This window comes from Anolis carolinensis, chromosome 1 (assembly GCF_035594765.1).
Source record: "Anolis carolinensis isolate JA03-04 chromosome 1, rAnoCar3.1.pri, whole genome shotgun sequence".
Taxonomy (NCBI): domain Eukaryota; kingdom Metazoa; phylum Chordata; class Lepidosauria; order Squamata; family Dactyloidae; genus Anolis; species Anolis carolinensis.
In genome coordinates this window covers 26,975,360-26,992,635 of record NC_085841.1, presented here as the reverse complement: position 1 = coordinate 26,992,635, position 17,276 = coordinate 26,975,360, and positions in this window count along the sequence as shown.

Below are 17,276 nucleotides of genomic sequence, written 5' to 3'. Positions count from 1 at the left end.
CTTAAGGCACACCAGCATGCTGTAGAAAAGAGGTTCCCAAACTAGGGCCCATGGGCTGGATGCGGCCCTCCAAGGTCATTTACCTGGCCCCTGTCCTAAACTTTAGTCTTAGGGTTGACCTATGTCTGAAACAACTTGAAGGCACACAACAACAACAACAACAACAACAACAACAACAACAACAACTCCTAATTTTGGACTATTTCATCATAGTCTGTCCTTCCAGCAGTCTGAGGGACCTTGAACTGGCCCTCCACTTAAAAAATGTGATGACTCCTGCTGTAGAATAAACGACATCTCACAGTGCAGTTGAATCCACATAATGTAAATTGGTGTGTGGACTGGACACTCAAAGCATTCCACTGATACACACAATCACACTTCAGAGGAAGGAATAGGGGGGGAAAAACCCCAACATTCTCATATTGTGGATCCTGGAACTGGTTTGAGGCCATTATTTGTGTGTGTGTGTGTGTGTGTGTGTGTGTGTGTGTGTGTAATCACTGTTCAAGCCTATTTTTCATTACTGGTTTCAAAATGACCTAAGTGGTCAGTATAGATATGCCCCAAGTTATCATACTCAAAATTGGAAAATGTTGGTCAATGGTCATTGATGATGGGCCTGGGTGGGCCTGGGATTCCTTACCCATGATACTCTCATTTCATTTGTGGATTCATGGGATTCACAGCCAAAATGTGTCTCTAGAACTTGTTCCAGCATTTTGGTGAATGGACCACAGAGTGATTTCTGTAAAATTATTTAGATTTCTGTGCAGTAGGACTCGCGTGTATTTGTTGAAAGCCACTCAGGGTCCTCTTCGGTAGAGTACATACACAGGCCATTGATGATCAACTGCTGCTTGTTCTATGACTGCCTCCATTCCAAGTAAATATTTTTCCTGGCATTTGCCCCATTTGTTTACCAACCATTCCTCAATTGGAGGGCTTTAGGGAAGTTAATTGGGTTTCATAAAGATGCTGTTTATTATTTGAAAGCTTTCCTCAGCCTTGCTCTTGTAGATGGCTGCTTTGAAAATATCCCCAAATGAAAACATACATGATATTCCAGTGGAGAGTTTTGAGAACACATGCATATTTGCTGGACTGGTCAATAGCACCTCCTTTCATTGCCACACCACACACACACACACACACACACACACACACACACACACACAGAGAGAGAGAGAGAGAGAGAGAGAGAGAGAGAGAGAGAGAGAAATGTGAATCAAAGACAATGCACATAACACACATTGTATCTATACAATTCCCCTTTATATTCCTGCACTTGCTTTCCTCGTTACTTATTTCTTGAAAGAGCAATACTGATCAAAAGGCGGGGTCCTGACCCAAGGACCTTATGACTTAAATGTGAGACAGAAGAAGATAACAAAGAGAGACCAGAAGCATAAGCATAGAGAAATATACGTTGCATCTACACAGCAGAGTTAATGCAGTTTGGCACCACTTTAACTGCTGTGGCTAAATGCTATGGAATCCTGGGAATTGTAGCATAGTGAGTCATCAGCAGTCTTTGGCAGGGTAGTGTAAAGACCTTATAAAACTGCAGCCCCCATGATTCCCTAGCACTGAGACATAGCAGCTAAAGTAAAGTCAAACTGCATTAATTTTACAGTGTAGATGTAGCAATGGTTCTGACTAGTCAGGCTTCCAGATTTTGAGGTTTTACTTTTGTGGATTTAATTATTTGCAAATTTGGTTCATATCTTCTATCTAGGAATCTCTAGGTCCTGCAGTGAGACTCTATTGCCAACTTCCTCTGCTGTCCTGTTTTGTTTTTCAAGAACATCCTTAAAACACTGTGGTAAGTAAATGAAAACTGCTTTACTTCAGCAAAACATAAAGTACAGCACGCTCAGTGGAATAATGCAAAAGGAAGCAAGGAAGTCTTAGGGTAAACACAGTTTTTAGTTTCTGTTAAATTCCCAAATCAAATAGCAGTCTTACTTCAGACAAAGAAACAGCAATAAATCCTTAGGATCAGTTTCCCAGATGCAGACTTGAAGCAGGCACAAGGGGAGCGAAGAGTCAGTTTGTTACCAGCAAGAGCTGGCTGCACCTGCTTCTGCTTTATAGCCCTAAGTCCCCTCCCAGCTGCTAAGGCAGTTCCTAATTACTCAGCTGCATTTCTGGCAGCTACTCGACATCTCTGCTCTGTTTCCTTTCGCCTCTCCTGAAATGAGGGTACTTGCAAAATCTCCTCCTCAGGTTCCAACTCACCCTCAGATTCATGAACACTTTCCTGCTCCCTTTCCTCTTCTGAAGAAGAGGAATCCCTAACATCTGCACATTGGAAATTGCCATAGGGCCCTTCCATACAGCCATATAATCCAGTTTAATGTGGATTTTATACAGCTGTGTGGAAGGGGCCGTAGAGTCAATTGGTGGAAGTTGACTATAAGGTTATGCTAGAGGACAGTGGTTCTCAACCTGGGAGCCCCAGATGTTTTTGGCCTGCATCTCCCAGAAATCCCAGCCAGTTGACCAGCTGTTAGGATTTCTGGGAATTGAAGGCCAAAAACATCTGGGGGCCCCAGGTTGAGAATCACTGACCTAAAGCTTCCTAGAGAGCTGTTCACTTAGATTTTTAAAATTGTGTTTTTAAAATTCTCGGTTTTTCCATTTTTGTGGGAGTTTTTCACTCCTAACTCCTGCAAAAATGGAAGTCTAGTGTTTACATATGGGCTCGCTCACCATTTAAGAATTGATTCAATAGCTCAATTCTAACTGAGACAACCTAAACGGATGCATTTGTTCATTCTTGGGTGGAGTATAAGAATTCATCCGTGCCTTCAGTACGCTACATGCTTCACTGGGCTTGCAGAAAACAAGCTGGTGCATTGACACACACACAATGAATTGCGCAATGGCAAGATTCAACTAAAGGATGAGGTAGTTCAGCCTTTGTCTAAAATGAAATTTACACCTCACAAGCACAAACATGGGCTAGGAAGGCATGAATAGCTGGATTCCTGTTGGCATAACAACATTGGCACAGGCAGTGGTAGCAGAAGTGAAAAGATCACAGGAGCAGAAGCCATGAATGAGGCTAAGGTAAAGTTTGCATAAAGCAGTGTGTGTCCTTAGTTGAGTAGTCTATTGAATCAATTGTTGAGTCAAGGCATAGGTACATTTCATTGATTCAAAAGATGTAGTGTAGTTGGCCAAAAATAGGATTTAAAGAGTCTATTTCCCCCCTCCACCACTATACAACCCAGTAAATGTACAACTGCTAGTGTAGTGCACCAACAGGATTTCCAACACAATATGCAAACACCCCATTTGGGCTTCCTTTGGAAAGGTCACAAACATTATATCTAAAAAAATAGTATTTCTTTTTAACAGGTTATATTGTCATAGTCTTTTGCCCTTGAGACAAAGTGTGGTTTGGATGCTGGAATAAACTCCAGGAAACCAGGGTTCACACCTGTGCTTTGCTACTGAAACACATTGAGAGATCTTGGGCAAGCCTGTCTGTCTGTCTTGCTTTCACTCATATCCTTAGAGAAAGGCAATGATAAATCTCCTCTAACTAGATCTTATAAATTTTAAAAAACCTTATAAAAGAGGGTTGCCATAGGCAAGAGAGGACTTGAAGACACAAAGCAACAATAAAACCCTCACTTGTCCAACTTAAGTCCTCATAAAGGTCTTCAGCCAAAGGTTGGACAGCTATCTATTGGAAGCAATCTAACTCTGGAAGTCAAGCATCTAGGAAATTGGACTAGAGGGTCTAAAGTTTTATCATTTAAGTATGCTTCAATTTTGTTTATTTAGGTTTTCCTGTTCTTTGGTCATGGGAACAACTTGGAAGATTATTCTCTTTCCACAAATTAAGAAACATCATTACTATTTTCTTATGTTTTCCTTTGACTTTCCCAAAGCCATTCAATTTTGTCTTCAGGAAGTAAACCATGAGGCTTCAGTAATAAAATACAGAGCATATGGAGATGAATAGTTTTTCTTTTAGAAATGCAAAATGTAAGAAATACGTGTGTGGTTTTTTTCCATTATATCTTTTCATTTACTGAGCCAGGCATTTGTTTTCCCAAGAAAGATTCTAAAATTAATTTTAAAAGAGACCCATGATATTATGAAGCACATCTGCTAGACATTTTTTCTACGCCTTTTTCGTGGTGGTATAGGAGAAAGTTCATCGAATATGAGCCAGCTATTGTGTACTTCATGCTTTGTCCAGTACTCCGAAGCAAACAAAAAACATGTGTAGTACATTTTAAGGGAATGAATTATCTATTCATTGTCATAAAGGGCAAAGGCAAATGCAAAAATAGTTTAAATATGGTTGGCCCAACCTTCCAAAGACTTGAGACAACAAATACCAATACAAGCATATGTAAATAAGCTATGCCACTAAAATGGCAAAATGTAATTCTAAGTAGAGTTAACATATCTTTCATCTTAGTCTTCATTGTTCTCATTGTTTGTTTCCCTCTTTGTTTTCCTTCTCCTCAGTAACTTTTGAGGTAATTGTGATTGCTGAATTTCCCATCAGTTTGTTCCTTTATTGTTTGATGTGCTGATTCAGCCCTGTATTTCACTGCTTCTTTACCCATTGGGAAGGATACAATTATTTCCAGAATTGAACTAGATTCTGTTTCCACATGTTGCTGCTGTTGTTAATTCCCTTCAAGTCAACTTCACCTTATTGTGTCCAATTAATGAGGGACCTCCAATCCCAAAAAGTCATCAGCTTCTCTGCTCAGGTCTTGCAGTCTGAGGGCTGTGGTTTCCTTGGTTGATTCTTTCCATCTGGAATTCAGTCTTTCTCTTTCCCTATTGTTTTCTACCTTACCAAGCATTATTGCCTTTTTTTTAGTGAGTCATCTCTTCTCATGATATGGCCTTAGTATGGAAGCCTCAGTTGAGTCATCTTGGCTTCTAGGGAAAGGTACAGATGATCATTTCAACAGATAATTCCTTTTTTGAGGTAAGTGGAATTTGGCCTGTTCTAGAGTGGGCCAAAACCCACTAGAGCAAGGAGGAGGAAAAATGTATGCATATAGGTCATATGTCGCCCCAAACCACCTATTTTCAGCATTTAAGTCTCCACTGCCTCTAAAATCACCAGGTGTCCTCCAAAGTTTAAAAGAATGTTCCTGACAAAACATTGGCAGTCTAAGTTCTGAGAACTTCAGGGAAGGGCTTTCACTTGGCCCCAAGACCCTCACAGTATGATGTGAGCACACTGTAGTCAGCCTTCTCGGTTATTGTTTCCAAACTACAGAACTGCCTTCCACAGGAGATCCAGTTAGCCTTCTCCCTGTATTCTTTCCATTGACAGGTTAACATATTTTTTACTGAGGCAGGTCTTTAACTGATTTTTATCATATTTATTTATTTACAATTATTTATTTATTTACAACATTTATACCCCGCCCTTCTCACCCGAGGGGACTCAGGGCGGCTTACAAAAATTGGCAAAATTTAATGCCCAAAATGCAATCATAACAACAAAACAATATAAACAGATCTATTAATAACGTTGTTAAACATATGGTAGCATCATATTCAAAGGGCTTTTCTACACTGGCAAACAATTACAGGCTGAATGTGAATGGACTGCTGACAGTCTTTATGTTGCTCAGTGGCACAATGTTATTTGGTTACAGCTATAAACAAGAGTTGACTCACACATGAGTCTGGATCCAGGCATCAACCAACCCACCTGTTGATCAATAAACCCACAGATCCAGCCTAGTACTGGATCCCATGGGATGGCATGAAATGTTCCTGCTAGATAGGACCAAATCATAATCTCTCAAACAACTGAGCATGTTGCAAGAGCCCATCCAATGCTGGGGAAGATGAACTCTGGATCATACCATCTGTCCCCCCTCCCCCACACACACAAACCAATGCCTGGAGTACACTACACTACACAGATCACCCAATCTTAGATCCAATATCTGTGCTGACGACCCTGCAGTTGTAACAAATTAGACAATAGAATCCATAATACATTACTCTACAGGGTGGGTGGAAGGGACAAATCTCAGAATGAACTATCCTGAGCCCACTCTGGTCCATGTTAATAAACCGAGTCAGCTAAGTGGAGTGAAAAAATACATCTGGGATATCTGGATGGATGACAAATGCCCACTAGCTGTCGAGGTATTTGCACGTAAATGCCACCCCATTGGCCAGGCTATGCACCAATGAACATGCTACCGGATGATGCCTCAGATGTAATCTGGCTAGCAACATAGAAGTTACAGGTGCCTTCTATAGTGTCACATAACCTTGTTTACCAAGTAAGTCAGGTACCACATTGATGTAGATATGGAGATGTAGCTATGTGCTAAGTGCACATATAACGATGCAGTATTTCAACCACTATACAGTCTTTTTTCCATGAAATAACCTCCCACTGAGTGAAAAAAATGGTTACTCATTTAATGATAGAAGCTAGAGATCTCTATTGAGGTGTTTTGTCAAGTTAAAAGAGTGTGTGTCTTTTAATTTGTGTTATTTTCCACATTCACGGGGTTTCTGCTCCCCTAACCCATGCAAAAGTGGAGGTTTTACAGTAAACTTTGGGCTGTTTATTCCTTTCTACCTTTCCCATCCTCCTAATCATCTGTCGGACCCTTTAGTTATCAATTTGTTCCTTAAAGCCAACACTGGCATATATTTTCCCAGATCTTTCATAATAAAAAGTGTGTGTGTGTGTGTTTGACAGTCAAGCGAAGAAGGGGAAAAGCAGAACTCTGCAATTTAAGACAACATTGTGTTTTTCCCCTCCCCAGATACACACATTCCATATCTCCCAAAGCTGTTTGCAAGATGGGTAAGGGGGAGAAATCCTCTTTGCATCAGCTCAGCATTTCATTGTTGTGGAGTATTTTTGCTGTTGTGTAAGCGAATGAATCCTCATTAGATTTTTTCTGCATGCTGAAGTCCCAACATCTGCTTTGAAGACATGTTAATTATAGTAATAATTTCCAAGTCGTTTACTAGTCATTGCCAATTTAATTGCAGGAGGGAAGAGGGAAGCTAGGGCTTGTTCAGACTACTCCATCTTGAACAGAAGTGCCTTAAGTTCTAGGTATAGTAGTTACTAATAATTTTTTTTTAAAATTTGCTCTAGCGTTATTTGCCAGAAGTATTTTTTACCTTCTCTTGGCAAGGCTTTTATAAGAAACTACAAATTCAAATTACATTAATGCACCTTTTATTTCCTTTTTTCTGTTTTCTTTTCCTTTGGTAAGAGGGGAAATTGACCATCAACTAGAAAGTTGTAAGTCCCATTAAATGAGGCATATCCATCATCTTCTGAAATCTAATAAGTAAGTATACCAGGATTATATGCAAGCTCACAGCAGCCTTTTTACTTTAAAGTTTGTAAGTTTCACTGTGGTCACTGGAACAAGGTCAGTCTGTCCAGTGACTTTTGGAGGTGCAGAAGGCTGTCTGGGTGGCATACAATGTGTACCCAGTTAGTGAAGCCAATCTCAGTGATTTAAGCAGCCAGCCAAATGTCCTCAAAAGCAGACAAACAACTAGGAAGGCATTTTTTCCTCCACTGCGTGTGTATATGGTATACAAAAGCATGTTTAAGAGTTCTCTGAGCACACTGGGAATAATGTTGCCTCCCATATGAATAAACATCAGTTTGGGGCTACATGTGGCAATCCCTTCAGTTCAATATACTTTGCTCAAATTTTTGGAGGTTTTTTGGAAGATTGACTTATCTTAATGTCAACAAGCAAATAGACAATCAAAATATTATATGTTAAGAAGAAAAAGAGAGAAAAGGCATGAGGGGGAAGAAAAAAGACATATGGCTAAAATACAGTAGGGTTCTGATCCCCTAGTCTCAACTGATTTTTAAAGTGAAAAATATGTTATTATATCCTTAAAGTTCCAGCTAATGATGTTAGTGAACATTTTGTGTTCTCAGGATAACCTGATTATGAAAAGCACTGTAATCCTTTTATAGTACAGTTCTTCCTGTGAAATCAGACACCTAAGGAATCTCTCTGGTATATTTTAACACTTTCTTGTTAACTACAGTGAGGTCAACTTCAGCTTATGACAATGTAGACATCCTATCATTGACAGTCCTGCTCAGGTCTTGCAGACTCAGGACTGTGGCTTTCTTGGTTGCCTCTGTGCATCTCATTCCCTGTGCACAATTGCACTGATACATATATATGAACATCTAAGTGATCTTTCCCCTTTTAATCAAAAAGATCCAGTGCTTCAGCCCAATAAGTCCCGGCTCTTCTATGCTACTGCATATGCAGTTAGAACAGGGATACATGGACACATACTTCCAACAGCCCTGACATAGAAGGAACAGTTCTGATTAATCTTCAGCTGTTTTATTTTTTCAGCTGCATTTAAAAGTTTCAAGTACAGTCTGTTCTACACATTCACTGGGGTTAGAGGCACAGGGCCCCTGTGAAAAGTGAAAAATGCAAATAATAAATGGCTAATTTTTGTTTGCATTTCTTGTCTACTTGATATATATTTATATATCTATATATAGATATATATGCACACTCATATACACACATACATATTTGAAAGAAATACTTTCTAGGAATTTCTAGGTCTTCCAGCATGAATCTCCCTTTTGGAAGCTGACCATAGATTCACACAGGAAGAGATAGGTATTCTTAGGGAATATTTCAGTCAAATTTGTGAATAATCAAATTGCCAAAGTCAAACTGCAAATGTGGATGGCTGATTGTATCTCTTTCATTCTCCCACTTTTCCGATATGTAATTTAGCAGGAGGGAGAAGAGAGAAGTGGAGAGTTGAATCTTGCCCTTTCTTGTCGTATCAGGCAAAAACAAACTGCTGGATTCTCTCCTAGATTGTGTGCTCTTACTTATTATAATTTTTGCAATCTTGACTCTACATCTTGATGTTTCTTGGCCATGTCTGTCCCAGTTTTCATCTTTGATATACCGGAGATGTGTGTCTACTTGAAACATTAATATAGTACTCCCAAAATAGTTGGACTATTCTAAACATTGAAGCTATAGGGTTCAGCTACATAAGCTGTGGGACCATATGGAGAGAAGACAGAGAGATGACAACTCTATACACATTAATTTTTTTATTATTCTTTTCAGTGGATACCTGGCCATAATATCCTTTGCTTTGAAGATTAACATGAATTTCTTTAATTAATTTCTCACTTACAAGAAGCTGCAAAGTTAATTGCAGATTAGAGCTGTGATCAAGCTTTCTTTTACCTTCCATATTTAAGACAAAAATAATTGTGTCAAGCATGTGATGGCTTTCTGAAGCAGGCAAGACACCGTGAACTTTGAATACTATTACTATTTACTAGAATTCCTCAACATTTCAAGTGAAATGATTCAGAGACTGCTTTAGGTTAGGCAGAAACTGATTTCCACCAGCTGAGACATCTCATTGGATCTAATAAACAATATCAGTCAGAACATTAATCCAATAGACTGAGCCAGAGCTTGAGAATTTCTCAGTGGGCAAAATATATTAAGCAGCTGCAATTTTGATATAACACAGAGCTTGAATGTAATGGAATAGTTCTGTTTGATTTATTACCTAAACTGGGGCCTTGAGGAGACCACCAACAATAAAATGCTTAGTCTAGGATAGAGAAGAAATAGTGCTCTCCTTCATTCCCTGTAACAATTTAGATATGAAGGGGGACAATGTACTAGGGATGCGTTATGTAATCTATCTAATGTTAATCTTCCAGTGTTTACATTTGAATTCAATAAGGTTTTGATTCATATTGGAAGCACTTAATATGAATGTAAGTAGGGCTTTGAATGACACCTGCTGTGGAACATTCATGATGCTATGGTGGACTTATCCAGAAGCATCTCATTGATCTATAGGAAACAGGATGTTGGCCTTGAATATTTTGCAGCCAGTGAGATGTAGTGGTTTTATAAATGGACTACAACTCTAGTGACCAGCATTCAATTTTGCACATGGCCATAGAAACACATTGGGTAAGCTTGGGCAATTCACACATCCACATCCCCTCAAAATCTCATGACTTTAGAGTCATCGTAGGTCAGAAATTACTTGAAGGCACACAACAAGTGTAATGGTACATTTTAACATCCCAAGTCTTCTTATTGCCAGAATCTCCAACATACTCTTACAAAAACATGTCTTGATGCATAACAATACAAGTGGAAGAAACTTGAATCTCCAGCTGAATTGGAACGAAAAAACCGACTGTGGAACTCCCCCCCCCCCCACTTAAAATTTGAGTAGCAGAAACAGACTGAGGTTCAGTTGAAATGCACAAGCCTCATCTCTATATTGCATTATAGATCCAGTCTGGAATTCATCCATAAATTTGTCTACAAAATTTCAAGAACTGCAACTCAACTATTTTTTTTCCCCTTAAAATTCTGTTGATGTGCTATGCCAGCATAAATATATCAGGATAGGCAGTTGTAGCGAGAAGGAAAATATCACATGACATCAGAAAAAATATAAACACTGGCATAATGCACAAGCTGAATTCATGCCTCTGTGGTATCTTATACAATGGCTGGAACTTAAGTTAACCCACTGCATTAGTTAGTCCCCACTTTAGTAAACCCATTGAATCAATGGGATTTCCCCACAAGCTGATTCACCATTTATGAATTGATATATCTTTGCTGGTCAGAATTAACCAATCATAAAATATGCAAAATGGAAAAGCATCCAACCTGCCCTTTTTGAGTAAGATACTGGAGTGTGTGCTGGCTTCCCAACTCCAGGAGTTTCTGTTTCTGATGAAACAAATTCTCTAAATCCATTTTGATCTAGTTTTAGGCCTGTTTATGGAACAGAGGCAGCCTTGGTCCTTCTCAGGGCCCTTCCACACAGCCATGTAATCCAGAATATCAAGGCAATTAATCCACAATATATATTTGAACTGGATTATCAGAGTCCACACTGGTATATAATCCAGTTCAATGTGGATTTTATACAGCTGTGTGGAAGGGGATATAGTGGCTGCCCTTTGACACTGGAACTCCCTGCCCAGGGGAGCTAGAATTGCCCCCCTCCCTGCTATCCTTCCAGTGGCAGGACTTTTAGAGAAGGTTTTTAAAAAAAAAGAAAAGAAAAGAAAGAAACAGGCAGGAGATGCTGTGGTTTTAGCTATGAATACGTTTCAAATCAGCATTAGTATTTTAACTGTTTATTTTCAAAGCTGTTAATATTTAATTCTATTTTAATATTCGTATACTTTTAGATTTTAAATTGCATTACATTGTTTTTACTGTAGAGAGAAAAAGCAGAGTATAAATAAGCATAATGATGATGATGGCGATGATGATGATGATGATGATGATGATGATGATGATGATGATGATAATAATAATAATAATAATATTGAAAAGAGGAAAAATTAAATAACTAATTTGTTTCATGTGATGTTCTTGCCCTTCACCCACACAATTGTTTTTCAGATAAAAGCCCCTGTGTGGATTAATTCTTAGTACGCTATTTTGATCTATATATAGGGTACTAGGAGTTAATCCACAGAGGGAAGTGATTTGCTTATCTTAAATATGCTGTTCCTACGGAACAAGTTGGATTCACAACAGATCTATTGAGAGTGGCAGCATATTTAATCAAATGTTATCAAAATCTCAGTTAGATACCAGGAATTAATGAATGGCTTTACAAGATTTGTGACATTGCAAAGTTGATAAATCTGACACTGAATAACAGTTTGCAAAGGAAGATAAACCTTAGATACTTTCCATGCAAAAAGACAGGGCCTTGTTTTGATTTGAGATTTTCCTCACCAGGCCAATATCAGTAACATTCTTATTTTCCTGTACTGCAAATATCGATTTTTCATTTCTTCTTTTTAAAACTACCAGCATTCTTTATTTTTGTTTGTTGGTATTTTTTACTTTCCCAAAACAAGAAAAAATGCAAAATGAATAATTCTATCTATTCAATCCCCCTTATCACACTGGGGCTTTAACATGGGCAGCCCCATTCTTCTGGCACAAGCAGAATTCTGGGAAATGTAGTTTAAGGTGGGGCCTTTTGAATAACCTGTTACAGAGGTTCCTGGAAGGTCCGCATCTTTCCAAGTATTTTTTTTTACCCGGAGTAAAAATGGACTTTTATGTTTTTTCTGGATTAAACTACATTGGCCTAAGGCATCATTTGGATATCTCAGGCTAACCCATTTCCTGTCCTACATTAAAGTGCTGTGTTTTGGACTTCAATTCCCAGAAGCCACAGCCAGCTCCTCCAATGGTCAGGAATTCTGGCAACTGAAATCGAAAAACCTGGAAGACCAAAGAATGCTCTAAAGCAGTAGTTCTCAACCTATGGGTCCCCAGATGTTTTGGCCTTCAACTCCCAGGAATCCTAACAGCTGGTAAACTGGCTGGGATTTCTGTGAGCTGTAGGCCAAAACACCTGGGGACCCACAGGTTGAGAACCACTGTGTTGCACCCCTAGGCTGCATAGGCACCTCAAAACCACACTGGAGCCCCAGAATATAAGCAAGCAAGTTATTTATTAAAGGGTATAAGTAAGCACAAGCAAATAAAGTTTAGAGTAGTCCACACTACATTATTTCCAAGGCATAAATCAAGGATAACCACAGGAAGACAAGACTAGAGTGCTGGAATAACTCCAAGATAGTCCAAGGTAAAAGTCAATGATGAAACACAAGGCAAGGGTTTTGACTAGAATAAAAGCCAAACGGCAAAGTCACTGAAATCCAACTGGAAACACAGGCCAAGGCAATAGCTGGAACTTGAAGCAGGATACACAGGAACATACAGCAAAGATCCTTCTTTTTTGAATAAGCAATGGTATCACCTCTGGCTATGGCAGAGAAAACAAGGCATTTTAAGGGAAATCCAAGGTCTTCCTCTCATGAGAGAACTATTCATTAGAGCGCTTCAAAAGCAATTGTTTGCTTCTTCACAAACATTCTCATTCCCTCCTCTGGTGAGTTATTGCTCCCCTCCTGTCAAACTCATTATTCTCCTCTAAACTAGAATGTCCGTCTGGCACCTGGAGATCTGACCTTGACTGTTGAGAGGAATGTGGTTCACAATGCCTGCTTGCAACCATTCGGTCTCTGGTCCCAGAATCCACTGGAACAAATTCTGGCTGCATCTCAGGCTCAAACCCAGAGTCCTCTGGCAAAGAAGGTGCAGGGACAATCACTGGCTGAATGGGCCCAATCTCAGACTCAGGCCGGGCTACAACACACTGCTCTAGAGCTAAGAGTGAGTGACTTGTCCACTGTCTCCCAATACGATGATGATGATGATGATGATGATAATGATGATGATGACGATGATAATTTTATTTCTCACAACTCGAGGCAGGTTACAACATAGGTATCCACAAACCTGTGCGATTTTGAACTCTGGCCTCCCAGAATTCTAATTTATCACTCAGATCACAACAACATGGCTTCAATATTAGCCGCCCCCAGGCTCCATTTCTTAAATTTTCAATTTTTTAGAAGGGTTTTCTCATTTTGCTCTATACTCGGGGGGGGGGGGGGGGCAACTTAAGGCTCACAGGTCTGATGTAACCCTCCAATATTTACCCAATCCCCGCCTTAAACCTTAGACTCTACAACTGAAATGACTTTAAGGCACATAACAACAACAATCCTAATTAACTTGATTATCTCATTATCCAAAAACAGGCCTACACTTCCATTGAAATACTGTATTGTTCTTTCATTATTATTATTATTATTATTATTATTATTATTATTATTATTATTATTATTATTATTGCATTACAAATGAAATGTGTGCTGTGTTCATAGGAATTTGTTCAATTTTTTTCCAACTTTAGTCTGGCCTCCCAAGAGTCTGAGAGACAATGAAATGGCTTGCTGCTTAAAAAGTTTGAGGACCCCTCTTCTATACAGTAGAGTCTCACTTATCCAACACTCGCTTATCCAACATTCTGGATTATCCAACACATTTTTGTAGTCAAAGTTTTCAATAAATTGTGATATTTTGGTGCTAAATTCGTAAATACAGTAATTACTACTTAGCATTATTGCATATTGAACTACTTTTTCTGTCAAATTTGTTGTATAACACAATGTTTTGGTGCTTAATTTGTAAAATCATAACCTAATTTGATGTTTAATAGGCTTTTTCTTTTTTTCTCCTTATTATCCAACATATTCGCTTATCCAACGTTCTGCTGGCCCATTTACGTTGAATAAGTGAGACTCTACTGTACTTATTTATTTGCAAGTTTTTGGAATAACCAGTGGAACAAGAATCCCTGCTGAAGAGCTGTTTTTTTTTTTTTTTTTTAAAGCCAAGATCAATTGCTTGTATTACCAATACTGGCGATGCAGAGATGTGCTTTATTTCAAAGATCCACACACTTATGTTAAATAATGCTGTACATGGGACATGTCAGTGTTTATTTAAATGTTACTTCTGTACTTACTTCCCCAGAGGCATGTCCAGAATACAATGTTTTAAAACAAGAAAATCATAAAAGCATGCATATAGTGAAATAAAGCCTTCAATATCATCTAGTTAATCCATTAGCAATGCCCCATTAATTTTTAACATGCATATGGTAAGGATCAGTTTAATTCGGGGGGGGGGGGGGTATTCCAATACACAGCCACGTTGGATGATTTAGCTAAACATACAAGAGACGCTACCAGTATTGCATTTCCATAATCTAGTAACTGAGGCTATTTCTTTAGAGATTTTTTTTCTTCTAATGGAAGTAGGGCTGGCCCTACTATTAGTGAGGCAGCTGCCTGAGGCTTTTGAGTGGTGTTGTCTTGAAACATCAGCATTTCATTAGTGAGTTATTAAATTAATTAAATCGCCCACCTCCCTAGTAGACAGATGCCTCAGTTCTAGGGCAACACAAATGAATGGAGGAATCATATATACTCATGTATAGGTTAACCTCAGGTATAAGTCAAAGGCATACTTTGGGGCTAAAATTATGGATTTTGATATGACCCATGGATACGTCAAGGGCTATTTTGCAGAAAGGAGAAAAAAATCAATGCTGCCTCAGGGGGCCAGCTGCACATTTGTATTTTTGTCTTTTCCCAACACAATTCAAACAGGCCAGAAAGGGCAAAGAGAGTAGAAAGGGTTGGTGCTTCTTTTAGGTTTTTCCAGAATTATATAGTGTCCATTTGTATCTCTTCATATTTTAATGAAAAAAATTTTACATCTCCACTTAGAAATGAATCCTATTGGGTTCAGGGAAGGAAACTATAGCTCAAATGCAAAAAGGAAATAGTTGAGAAAAAGAAGAGGAGCGACTCCAACTGAAAATAAAGAGTGCTGTTTATAACTGATTTCACAGTTTGGGAAATGTATTATCTTTGATATTGTTTGTTGCTGTCATTCCAGCTTCTATGTCAGTGTTTCCCAAACTCTGGTCATCCAAATGTTTTGGACTTTATCTCCAAGAATCTGATTCTTGTCCAAGACATCTGAGGATCTTGGAGTTGAAGTCCAATACCAGAAGAAGTAGAATTTAGGAATTACTGCTATAAATGAAAGAAGAGTTGTGCAGATTGAGGGAGATGGCTTCTTTAATGGAATCCATCCATCCATCAATCATGTTGTCTTCACAGGCCTAGGGCCTACATTCTACCTGAGATGTTGTCAATTAAGATGGTATTTAAGGATTTCAATGCTGGCAGAATCTACTTCCTTTATTGTCCATGTGAGGACTAGGGACAAAAGATTAAATCTCAATTCTTTGGTTCTCTCATTTTTACGATTTCCCTGTTGTATTTTTGTATTTTGAAATATTTTTCTCATGAAAAAGCGAGTAAAAATTTAAAAGCTTGTATAATACATACTTTGGAACTCCCAATAAAGGTATAATTGCTGGTGAATTTTGAATTTTGTTGTATTTTCCTGGATGACCAACACAGCTATTTCTGAATATATATATATTTCAACATAATCACTTTGCCTTCTTTGTGGTTTCAGTTTTGTCTTATTCTCAAAGCTATTTATGTATGATGGTCATGGTCATTGCTTGTCACAGCCAATGACAACTGCACATCAATTAAAATAGAAATCAAGATATATAACATAAAACAAATTAGATAACAGTGAAAGAGATGGTGGCAGCAGCTACAATATTGAAACCAGCCATGAGAACTGTAGCCCAAAGTATTCTGCCCCAAGGATTTTGCAGGATAAAGTCTGACAATACATATAAATTGAGGTGAACGGTGGGGGAATTGTGATATGCAAAGACCTCTGCCACTTTTTGCCTGGTGGTTGCCACTAAACTCAGAATGACAGGGGGAGTGTAAGCGCTCTTATTGCCAGACTGCCCATATGAACAGTTACAGCAGCCCTTTAATACCACCACAAAAATAAGGCAAGCTCTGGAAATTCAGGAAAGCTCCTTAACATTCTGCAACTATTTAAAACATGGGATAAGACTGTGTTAAATGGCCATGTTCCCAGTTGGGACGATGGGACTCTGTGCATTATGTGGGCAACACAAAGTCCATTCACCCCTGCACTGTCTCATTTTTTCCCATGTAGACGGGCCCTTTCTAGTCACACCAAGAAATTCACACTATTAATGAAGGTTCCCCACTTCTACAGTTTTCTCATCAGCCTTAGGTCTGCCACTCATTTTCACCCTGACGTACCTCACAGGGTTGCTGTAAAGATAAAATTGGGGGACAGAAGTCTTGCATATTGCCTTGAGCTCACCAAATGAAAGTAAAACTAATAAATAATAAAGTTTATGCACAATCACAGTAGTTACATCTGAATGTAATTATGAGTCATAAAAACGACAGTGGTATCAACAACCATCTATATACTGCCTGAGATTGTGGGAGGCAGGGAGAAAAAAAGAAAGTTAGTATTTGTCAGATTCCAGGCACAGCCAAATACATGCTAAAAATAAATTGTCTTTGTTTCTCTTCTTAATGGTTAGCCATTAAGGCAAACTGTGCAAATGTAACATATTATGGAGGTTCTCTTAAGAACTGCTTTCATCTGTCTTTATTATTTATTGGTTCAAGTCAGATGACACATCTGAGCTACTTTATAGCTGGAGGTGAGGGTGATGGAACGCTTGCCCTATCTGACCTTGGAAAGGGCAACTGTAGTTTAAAGTTGTTTATAAATGGTAAATTTCAGCGCAAGGAATGATGTGAAAATAAATTGAGCACACTCTTGAAATGATTAAAAGAAGTATATTGTGTAAACAGGATACTGCAGTGGGCAAGCTTCTGAAAGGTATGATGC